This window comes from Olea europaea, chromosome 15 (genome assembly GCF_002742605.1).
Source record: "Olea europaea var. sylvestris chromosome 15, O_europaea_v1, whole genome shotgun sequence".
Lineage (NCBI taxonomy): Eukaryota > Viridiplantae > Streptophyta > Magnoliopsida > Lamiales > Oleaceae > Olea > Olea europaea.
Genome location: NC_036251.1, coordinates 22,109,740 through 22,121,487, shown reverse-complemented (window position 1 = coordinate 22,121,487; position 11,748 = coordinate 22,109,740). Strand labels below are relative to the sequence as shown.

At 34.7% G+C, this 11,748-nt stretch overlaps 1 protein-coding gene and 1 long non-coding RNA gene across 2 annotated transcripts in view; both read left to right on the top strand.

The window, feature by feature from the left end:
* Nucleotides 1-2,963: 2,963 nt before the first annotated feature.
* Nucleotides 2,964-6,544, top strand: LOC111410486. The gene is made up of 3 exons (XR_002705704.1): nt 2,964-3,201; nt 3,991-6,029; nt 6,105-6,544. It is a non-coding gene; the product is annotated as an uncharacterized LOC111410486 (long non-coding RNA).
* Nucleotides 6,545-11,669: 5,125 nt separating this feature from the next.
* The window catches only part of LOC111410485, a 1,781-nt gene continuing 1,702 nt past the window's right edge, over nt 11,670-11,748 (top strand). Inside the window, exon 1 of the mRNA XM_023040839.1 lies at nt 11,670-11,744. The gene's annotated coding sequence lies outside the window, so the exon portion shown is untranslated. The remainder of the gene's footprint in view (nt 11,745-11,748) is intronic.

The following is an 11,748-nucleotide window of genomic DNA, read 5'->3' as shown; positions in this document are numbered from 1 at the left end:
TTTCAAAAAATTTTATAAGTTGACGTATACCCAAAATACCATAATTCACAACTCTTGTCTTTAATGTGGAAGTTCTCTATGCTTTCTTGGCGCAATTCGTACTTTCTAGTAGAGTCTATATAGTATATTTGATAAGATCTTAACCATAACTAGATTTTGGAGTCAATATATTAACATTATAGAAACAGTTAGCTATTGTATGAAATATATGAAGGGAGGTAGGTCCCTTAATCTAAAGAAGCTTAAAGTAATTCAACAATGGGATAGAAAAACATATGGGGTCTCTAAAAGAGTAATTGTGAACCTTGCGCCAATAAACAAACTCAAGAGTATAAGGCTCAAGCATACGATATTGTCAACCATAGCTAAACCTAAATGTAGGCTCAAAAGGAGAATGTCTCAATTTTCAACGTATGAAATTTCTGAAGTGTCCGTTGAATAAATTTTGACCGTCTAACTGATCTCGAGACTTTATTTTGCATTGTAATCTTCTTTGATCATATTTATGGTCTCCATTGCAACATCTTGTCCGTATCTCTCGAAAATAACAACTATTGAATGAACGAGAGAATTGTTATTCTAGTTGATATCGACAAACCTCAAGACGATATTATAAGCCAAGTTGATAGAGAATCCTAATAGCTGATTAAGAATGTAGTCAGTGGCAGAGCTAGCACCCGACGAGGGGTGCGACCTCGCTTGCTGGCTTCTTCAAAATTTTCAATAGTCACCGACCGTTAAGTGTTATGCCACTCTTGCAATTGCAGAAGAGGGATTGTGGAAGAAAGAAGCCGAGGAAATGAATGCCAACTAGGTTATTTTTATTTTTTTAGTTCGGCCCTTTGCTGATCAGTGATGGGCCTCTTTTATTTAAAAACACTTGGCCCAATCCATATATCTTTGATAACTCAATACCCACAACAAATGGTTCAAAACTCCAAATCACGTGATTGTAAAAGGAAACCCCTCGTGCTTGATGCGTGCAATTTGTGTGATGTGAAGTCTCCAGTTACCGAGGCAATCGCACTCAACGCATTTTATCGAACTCTCCTATATTTGCTAAAGAGCTCTGGTACTATTTTCTTTGAACGTAAATTACTAAATTTTAGAATGTTTTCTAAAGTTTTATCTGTAGTTTTTTTATTGAAATTTAGGTGGCAAGCGATATGTTATGCGTGATTAAATCATAGTGTCATATCCTTTTTCAATTTCTTGAAGCCTGAAATAGCTGCGTCACAATAGAATCGTGTTAGTTTGAATGCTTCAAAGGTTAAAAAAATGTGATTCTTTTTTGTAATTAATTAAAGAAATTTTTTATCTGAAGAAAAAATGAAAAGGGCTGGAGACAATAAGTCTAAACATTTGGTCGTATTACGAAAAAGACATCGATTATTTGATTTAGGATTGACAAAATACGTGGCTAGGTAGACAACAGGGCAAGGATTTGTCTAAAGTTGCAACGACACAAAAGTTGTCTTTTTAACACTGGATTGAGGCTGTGAGTTACTCTTCTTTGGGCTGGAGTTCAAAATATCTATTGTTAATTGCGCACTATGTGCTGTTGATATTGGATATTATGTGCTTTATTTGATAACGACTCTCTGATTATAAGAATTATGTGAAGTTGGATTTGTTTCTTATGCTCTTAGCCTAGATTGATCCAAGGCATCGATATGAGCACAGCTTGTATCTTGACCTCCGATCTTGGATTCGCCACTGCATGTAGTGTTACAATAAAAATGTCTTCAATAGGTAGAGAAGTATCAGCTAAATGGATGAATGAATAGTGATCGACCTAAGAGATTGCCTATATTTTATAGGGTTGACTTTCCTTTAGGACATAAAGCACTAGGAACCTCACAAAAGAAGAACAATTGACGCTTAAGTAGTAAATGAGCACTTTTTTGTTGATGTCACGTTCAAGAAAGAAGTAAAGTTTCTATCAATGAAGATAAACAAGAATGCTCTATTGCTCGAATTATTTCCAGATGCTTAATATTTAAATATACAATGTGAAATAGGTATAAAATTAATATATTGCTAAAGGGTATAATTAGACATAGTATTTGATGTTAACAAAAGAAGTAACCTTTCTCACTAATATTAACAACATCAGGAACATTAAATAAATAGGAAGGAAATCATGCTCATTCATGCTACAATCTAACTCAATAGAGAACTCCTAATATTTGATTGGAGCGTGTAGTTTTATGATAGAAATGTCTTAAATAGGTTGAGACGCATTAGCTAAGTGGTTGACCCAAAGGATTGCGTATATTGAAAAGGGTTAACTTTCCCTTAGGATGGAGAACACTAGAAGCCTCACCAAAGAAAAAGAAGAAAGTAACACTTAAGTGGTTAACTAGCACAATTGTGGTTGACGTTATGTTCATAAATGAAGTAGAGTTACTATTGAAGACACTCAAGGATGCTCTATTGCCCGGATTATTCAAAATGCTCCATAGTTGTATATAAGCAAAGCTAATAAGAATTAAAAACAACCAAATAAAATAAAACAAAAAAGAATAATGTTATTCATTACAGTATCAAACAACAATTTAGGTGGCAACTATATATTATTAAATGATACGTTCATTTAAATGCAAAATCACGTTACTCATTTAATTGAACCTATAAAGTATAGTCATTTAATTTGATGATCCACACCACTTTATGCTAGATATTATTATTAAACAAAATACTAGGATATTCGTATCGAAGTTCCAATTACTACAACTCCAATAGCTTCAGCTGTCAAACCTCAAATGATTGAGTTATTCTTCTTATCGCCCTATCTTTCTAGCATAACCCCAATTGACCACGAATAAGTCTATGGGTATCGAAAATACCCACAAAATCCTTACAAGAATTTGAATGTACTGAGGTCGCAGCTTTATTTATCTTGTTTTTAAATTACCAAAAATGAACCCAAAAATCAGGACCAAAACTAAAACTGGTTTGACTTTTGAAATAACGTCTTTAAAATGAAATCCCAAATTTCCCATTTTCCCCAAATCATAGAGCTTCCATGCCACTTTCTTAATCTTGAACCCGAAGCAAATCCTTCAGCCACGTGATTGTCACCGCTAGCAAAATGCCTACCGTGCACCATCGACCGTAGTGTGAAGACGAAAGCCCACCGAAACCCAACATCAAAATTGTATTTGAAGAGGGAAGTCGAAACCTGGATGATGGACAAAGGTATTTTGCTTAATTCTAAATAGATTAGCTCATACATTGAAGTGGCAATCGAAACATAGATTATGGACAAAGGTATTTTGCTTCTTGGTTCTAAATAAGTTAGTTTATACATTGAAGATGACAGTTGAAACATAGATTATGGACAAAGGTATTTTGCTTCTTGGTTCTAAATAAGTTAGCTTATACGTGGAAGACGACAGTCGAAACCTAGATTATGGACAAAGGTATTTTGGTTCTTGGTTGTAAATAGCTTAGCTTACACTTGGGTTTTTCCGGTTAATAGTTGAATTTGTAGACAATTTAGATCCTAAAAGATGGTGGAAAAATTATCCTGGTTTTATTGAATTTAAGAGAAAGAGAGTAGTAAATGAATCTTAACCTCGTATGTGACCGTGACACTAGAAGGGGTAGGTTGTTGCGGTTGAGAGAAAATAACAGAACCATTAGTCGATAACGTGCATAAAGCTGTCGACCTTCGTTGTGGGAATGCCAATACAATCATTTCTTTTGTTAGAGTAATGCAACCAATTGATTACTGAATTTTTATCATATTGAACAAAAAAATCAATTTGTAGCTCTCTAATTGCATATTTATGAACGTTCAATTTCCATATAATGGAACAATAACCCTCCAATTAGGTACACCAAATAACAAAATAGTATCCTCATATAGAAATTCATAAATACTATTTTTTCATCCCAGGCAAGTTAATTAATGTTAGTGGCAGAGTTTTGGTTTTAGTTACATATAATTTGCAACTTCTAACAAAATTAGAATTTTTGTTGCAGGAAAATAAATTATGGAAGATGATAATCATGATTTATTGGTAGAATGTGATAGCGATGACATAATGGCCAATTTGAACACATTAGACAACGAAAAATTAGGAGGAGATGTTGTGACTAAATCTGAGGTGGGTATGATAAATAGTGAAAAAAGAAATGTTGGACTTCTACAAAAAATATGCTTACGTCGTTTAAAAAGGGGGACGATGGAGTTATGAGATATATGATGTTCACATGTAGTCGTAAAGGTCGAAGAATTTATGCTACGACAGTTCTTTGAAATTGCAACCAACAAGACAGACAGATTGTAAAGCAAGAATATATGATTCTTTAGATAGTCTTGGAATATGGAGAATTAACAAAGTATACTTCGAGTACAATCGTAAAACAAGTCTTTCTAAGTTTAGGTTGTATTGATGCAACCAAAAATTGACTGCAAGTGTGAAATGAAAGCTCGAATTAAATGATATGGCAAGAATCCCCTTGCACACGAGTTTTAACTCTGCAGTTGTGGCAATAAGTGGATATGAGAATATGATGTTCGTGGAGAAGAATTGCTGAATTGTCGGAACTATATCAAACAAGTGAAACATGACTTGAAAAAGGAGATGCCATCGCAATATAAGCATCTTTTTCAAAGATGCAAAGGATGCAAGCAAGATGCTCAAGATTTTACTTTAGTATGGACATAGATAATGAGTCACGATTGAAAAATGTATTTTAAGCAGATAATGGATATAGGCAATCTTACAAGCAGTTTGCTGACATTGTCACTTTTAATACTATGTATCTCACTAATAAGTATAACATGCCATTTACCCATTTTGTTGGCGTAAATCATCACAGTCAAGCAACAATGCTTGGTTGTGGATTGTTATCGAACGAGGACACCAGAAGTTTTGTGTGGTTGTTTAGGACATGACTGAGTGCATGTAAACTCCTAATGGCATAGTTACTTATTAAAATAGGACAATGCAAAATGCAATCAATATTGTTTCTCCGAATACGAAGCATAGATGGTATTTGTAGCACATTTTGAAGAAGTTGCCAGAAAAGTATTGCTACCATGTTTATAAGGGCTCCATATTTTTTCCTATAGACGGTTTAGTATATGATTCACAGTTTGTTGAAGAATTCGAGCACGGTTGGAAGGTGATGCTCGACACGTATGACTTGCATGATAATGATTGGTTGTCGATATTCTACGATAACAGAGGTCATTAGGTTCCTTGTTTATTAAAAATCACTTTTCTGGGCGGGTATATCCAAACACAACGAAGTAAGAGTACGAACGCATTTTTCGATGGATATGTGCATTCGAAGATTTTAAGTCATTTTCACAAATGGTACCATATGCAACAACTTTTGAAATGAAAAAGCAATTTCAATCGGTCTAGACCATTTCAAAGTTCAAGGAAGTTCAAAATGAGTTCACTGGGAAAGTATATGTTGACGTTATATCTCAGAAAGATGAATATTTTTGGAATAACTACGAGGTTCATGAGCATATCGTACAACATGAGCACTAGAAGAAAAAACATTTTGCTTCTCATTTTTGGAGGGATACATGCAAATTGACTTGTAGTTGCCACTTGTTCGAGTTTCAGGGAATCATTTACAAGCATGCAATCATAGTCTTGATATGCAATGATGTCATGTCAATGTCTGATAGGTATATACTATGAAGATGGAGGAGAGATGTCAAAAGAGCACACACGAGGGTCAAAGTCAATTATAACAAGTTAGGAAGTACTTCGGGACAGGTAAGATACTACGATATGTGTCAGGCTTTCGGAGGTGGCAGACCTCACAGCAGATGACAAGGGTGGTCACGTGCTATAATGGAATGGATAAAATTGCAAGTAGAACACATGCGGGTGCTTCGCACTGTATTTTCTTCGCATATTATTTGTTTGGCCTCTACTCGTAACGATTCTCAAAATACTGGCAGCATGAGCATATTGGACCCTAAATCGTCGTACAAAAAAAGAGGGCCAAGAAAACTTCGAAAGCAAGGTCCATTGGAGTCAACTTCAGTGAAGGTATTTTTATCCATTTCCTATTCAATTGACTGGGAATTTGAGTCAAAATTTTGATTTAAGTTGATGAACATGCAGTCCACATCAGCTTCAAGCACATGAAAGAGGCCTATGTCTAGGCCTAGTACTACAGAAAAGGCTACAACTGATTCCGAGGCATCTTGACTATCGCAATTATCTATGCCATCCCCATTCTCATATTCACAACTCCTATTGGTAAGTATAACATGTTAATTCATTTAATTGGGTTGGAATGTTAAACAGGGTGTTATTCATGTAGAGTGACAATGCCAATGAAGCTGTCAAAGAAAACCCATATTCAACTTTTATCCACCCGCGAGCCCACTAATGGAATTGTGAACGGTCAAAAGCAAATACAAATATAGTTCTTTGTAATAAATGTGTTGTCCTTTAATTAAAGCATATACTAATTTTCGTCTTGTACTATAGGTCATGTCATGCCATACTACTATGAACATTTTACCGATCAAGGTGGCAAAAACTTGTGATTCTAGCTAGAAAGGTATATTTGCACACATTTTATTTCAATGTATTTTACATCATCAAAGTTACGTCATTTACATTTAGTCGATTTGCATCAGCCTTATTTTTAAGTCCCATCCAACTGCATCCAGGGACCTTTGTCAGTCCTTTTTACCTCCTCAATACCCTTAAGTTTGCAGCTTTCTCGAGCAATCCAACTTCTATATACGGGTTTAATTAGGGGTGGGCGCGGGTCGGTTCGGTTCTAAGAACCGAACCGAACCAAACTTTTTGGGTATCTAATAAATGGAACCGTCGGGTCCAAATATAATTCTGGAACCGTTCGGGTTCGGTTTCGTTCGATTCTATACTATAATTAAATTTTTTAACATTTATAACAACGTTATATAAATACGACTAATGATACAATCAATGGTTTTAGAATGTCAGAGACTAGTAAACTACTTTATTCAAATGATCGCTACGATCAAAGTTTCGGTCGGCGAAAGTCACAGCTTCGATCGGAGGTCAGAGTGTCGGCCGACGATTGTATAGGTTTTAGAATATTAGCGAGGCTGCGAGAGCCAAGACAACGTTATGCACTTTAGTGTAGGTGTTTAGGATTATTTAGTGGATTTGATTTTGTTTGGCTAAAAAATGAAACAATAAAATGGGTAATTGGGCCAAAAATTAAAAAATTAGAAATAAAACGAATTATTGGGCCAAAAATTTGGATTTAGAAATCATTAATTTGTTAATTTGTTTAGAAACAAATTAAAATTAAAATAATTTGATTTACTCAATTTAAAAAAAATTAGAAAGATTCCGTTCTTAGTCTAGAACCGAAAATCGAACCGTACCCGTCGGTTGTTAATTCAGATACTCATTCGAGTATTTAATTTGACAAGAACCGTCGGGTTCGGTTCGGTTGGGAGATTTTCCCAACCCTAGGTTTAATAGTTAAATGTAATTGCTAGCTCTGGTTGATTCCATTTTTAGCGAGTTATCGATCACCAACTCTCCAAGTTATCTGCCTGTCAAATGTTTCTGCCTATGTTAATTTATAAAATAATATTGACTGTAAGGATCCGTTTGATTGTGAAAATGGAATTTGGGTGGAAAGAAAATAAATTTCAGGGAATTAAATTGCCTAGAAATTATTTTTCTAGGAATTGTAAATTATTGTGTTTANGACTCAAGGTGAAGGCCCAAATAAGGGGGCCAATAGTGCGGTAAACGTCATCGCCCAAGTTTGCAGGTCGCTCAGAGTCTGAACGAATAGAGTGGCATACGGTCGCCTAGAGTCTCGCCCAAATTTTCAAGTCGCCAAAAGTATCAACAAACATAACGCATTATGATTATCAAGAAATGCAGTTATTGAGGCAGTTGCTAAAGTAACCTACCACGTTCCACGACTCAAGGGGTTCAATCGAAAGCGGTTGAACGATGCAAGATAATGGCAACAGTTAAAAGGACAGTTTCATGACAAAATGGCCACTACAAAGAAAGTGGGTAGTTATAAGGCGATCAAGCAGTTTTTTAGAGCAGTTAATCACAAAGGAATCGCCTATGAAGTATAAAAGGGAGAAAGAACATAGAAGAAAAGGACCGAATCCAAAACTCTCAAACAGAGAATATGTAATTTTCATTTCTTTAGCTTTTAGACTTAAACACTTCCTTTTCTGTAACTCGTGTGCTTGCGCCCCTTGGAGGCACATTGTTTTCCGTTTCCAATTGTAAAGTTCATCGCCAATAAAAGGAACACCCCTTTTTGGGACTTTGTCTCAAGAGGTTTCGTCCCTTACACAATCGTCTGATCCTCTTTAATTGTTAGCGAGTTAACCCGCGCGAAACAGAAATAGATACAAACCTTCATCATTGAATATAACTCTATCAGAGAACTACCAAACGCAATTGATCCAATCATACTGCAAGCTATCAATACATTGGATATGGTGAAAGAATTAGGTGTGATTACTCTAAATCGCATCTAATAATAGACTTCCAATGTACAGTGAGGGCATTCACAATTAACATAAGCCAAGATCATATTATTCCACATTCCAACTGTGTTACTTGCTACTGAATGAATTTTTTTATTTTTTACATCTTCCACAAATCCACATTTTGAAGAATTAGAGTTTTATCTTTTTATTTTCCATGTCGTAAAAGAAACATATATCCATGCCGTTAATATATTACAATGATTCGCAAGATAAACCATGATAAGAAACATATATCCAAACCATTAATATATTAAAATGATTTGCAAAATAGTAAACTTACATCCAATGCTCGGACGACGTTGACAAAATTAACCATTGTACATTAAAGCTTACTATGACAAGAAGTTCATACGTTACAAACAAAGCATATATCAAATACAAATTAACATCACCCATTCAAGTCGGTCCCTTTCTTTTCCCATAACATTTGGAAATTCCTTTACCTTTGTGAATGTTGAGTGCAGTGATAAATCGATGTCTCGTTTCTCGATAATTTGTGCTAGACTATTAAAGATTATTGGCAAGTCTTCATATTCCTCGTTGGGCTCATGAGTCACTGCGTCATTAACAATACTTGATTTTCCACTTAAATCTTGATTTTTCACAGAGTTAAAATATCCACAGTTGTTATTACACGTGAAGAACGAGCTCTTTTCGTTTCCAGTATCATGTTCGACCTCAAAACACTTTCGAAATCCACATTTACACAAAGGGCATCCACATTTTGTTTAGTATTGTCCAAAGTAGTGAGTGGTAGTTCTACAGTCGTGACAAACTCCAAAATTCCTTCCTCTCATTCTAATCAACAACTATAGAAGAAACAAATAAACCCATATGAATGCAACTGAATTCTGGAATCCACGTTGGAACTTATATTGAAATAGAGTGAAAAATTAGTTATGGATCTGTCAAATTAAACTAGACAATGAACAAATCATAACCATTATATTCCAGTCATGCAGTGCTATAACTACTCAAACTTAAGACTTTACTCAAAAACTCGAAAATAAAGAGGTAAAAAGTGGATGTTCTCCATCACAAGCATTTTCCTTTGTTAATTAAGAAGTTGAAAAATGACAGTAGTTGTAGCCAACACATATACAACTCTAAAATTCTAAATCTCGACGTCATTCCCAATCATATTTTTTCCCTGTCAGAATTCAAAGAACGCAGCCAGCCCACATATGAGAATTTTTCATTCCTAAATCTAACGATTCACACATCAAAAATCGTTCAATTCCTTTGACAGGAAATACGAGATCATTCGAACTATATCTACTACCAAAAATCTTCACTCCTAAACCCAAGGAATCATACATAAAACTTAGAAGGTAGGAAATATATCTTACAGATGAAGCAAGAGAATGAACCTTGTGAATCAGTACCAGGGCTGTGAAGGGAGGGCCCAAAATCGCGTGTGGAAGATATTGTTTCGTATACCAAAACGATGGGACAGAAGTGCTTGTGATGTATGCTCTTCGTTTGTGTCAGCCGGCGGGGACAATCACGCAGCTGGTGTATTTACTTCGTTTGAATTAATTGTTCCAATGGTCACTGAACTTATGCTCATATCTTTGATTGGTCACTGAAATTTAAAATGCCGTACTTTACTCACTAGCATAAATGTTGAATTTTGAAAAATATCCAATTTACAGTGAATAATATACAATATTTTTTACAAGTTCAGTGATTAAAACTCGATATTTTAAATTACAATAAGCAAAACATAAACCTAAGTTTAGTAATCAGAACTTGACATTTTAAACTTTAATAAATAATCAAAGATATGGACTTAAATTCAATGACCATTAGAACAATTAACTCCATTCGGGTTCACGATTAGGACTGGGCAAATCTCCTGAATTGAACCCGAACCGAACTGAATTGAATCCGATGGTTCTTGTCGAATTAAATACCCAAACGGGTATCTGAATTGAGAACCGACGGGTACGGTTCGGTTCTCGTTTCTAGACCAAGAACCGAAGAATCGAATCTTTCTATTTTTTTATATTGAGTAAGTAAAATTATTTTAATTTTTTCTAAACAAATTAATAATTTTTAAATCCAAATTTTTGGCCTAATTACCCATTTTATTGTTTCGTTTCTTAGCCCAACAAGATCTAATCCACTAAATAACCCAAAACGCCTACACTAAAGTACATAACGTTGTCTCGACTCTCACACTCACTCTTACAGCCTCGTTAACATTTCAAAACCTATACAATTGTCGGTCGACGCCGTGACCTCCAATCGAAGCTAAGACCTTCGTCGACCAAAACTTTGACCGTAGCAATCATTTGAACAAGGTAGTCTACTAGTCTCTGACATTCCAAAATCATTGAATGTATCATTAGTTGTATTTATATAATGTTGTCATAAATTTTAAAAAAAATTTAATTATAGTATAGAACCGAACGGAACCGAACCAAACCGAATCGAACCCGAACGGTTCCATAATTATATTTGGACCCGATGGTTCCATTTACTAGATAACCAAAAATTTTGATTCGGTTCAATTCTCTTTAGAACCTACACGCGCCCACCCCTATTCATGATGAAGAAAGTAGCGGGAGAGGCTATGTGATTTGGGGAAAATGGAAAATTTGGGAGAAATGATTCATTTCATGGGTCAAATCGATTTTGTTATTGGGCTCGAATTTTTGGATTTATGTTTTGGTAAATTTAAAAACAAGTTAAGGGTTTGTTTGAATCACATTATTTTCAAAAAATACATTTTCAACAGTGATTTGACATTATTTCAATCACACATTTTTCAATAAAATAATATACACGCAAATCTAAAACATTTCTTTATTTTTAACACATTTCTCAATGATTTAACATAAATAATACATTTTTTCTTAGAATGTGGCTCAACATATACTAATTGAAGCTACTTCCTTATCACATTCAAATTCCTGCAAGAATTCTGTGGGTATTTCCCGTACCCATAGACTTATTGAATGACAACTTATAAGTCATGTGAATTGAGCTGGTTTTTTAGAATTTTTTGTCACTTTGGTTGACACCGTCTTTTATGCTTGTGAGTCTCGTGTGAATAAAAAAATTCAAAAAAAATAAAAAATGAGTCCCCAATTATGAGTAGCGATTAGATTGTGTGTCAATTTTTTTTTATTTTTTTTTTTAACCTGCTAATCTGAATCATGCTCTTCAGCCATATAAAAAATTAGATAAATTCGTACAAAATCAAACACTGTTTAGCTCCCAGATAA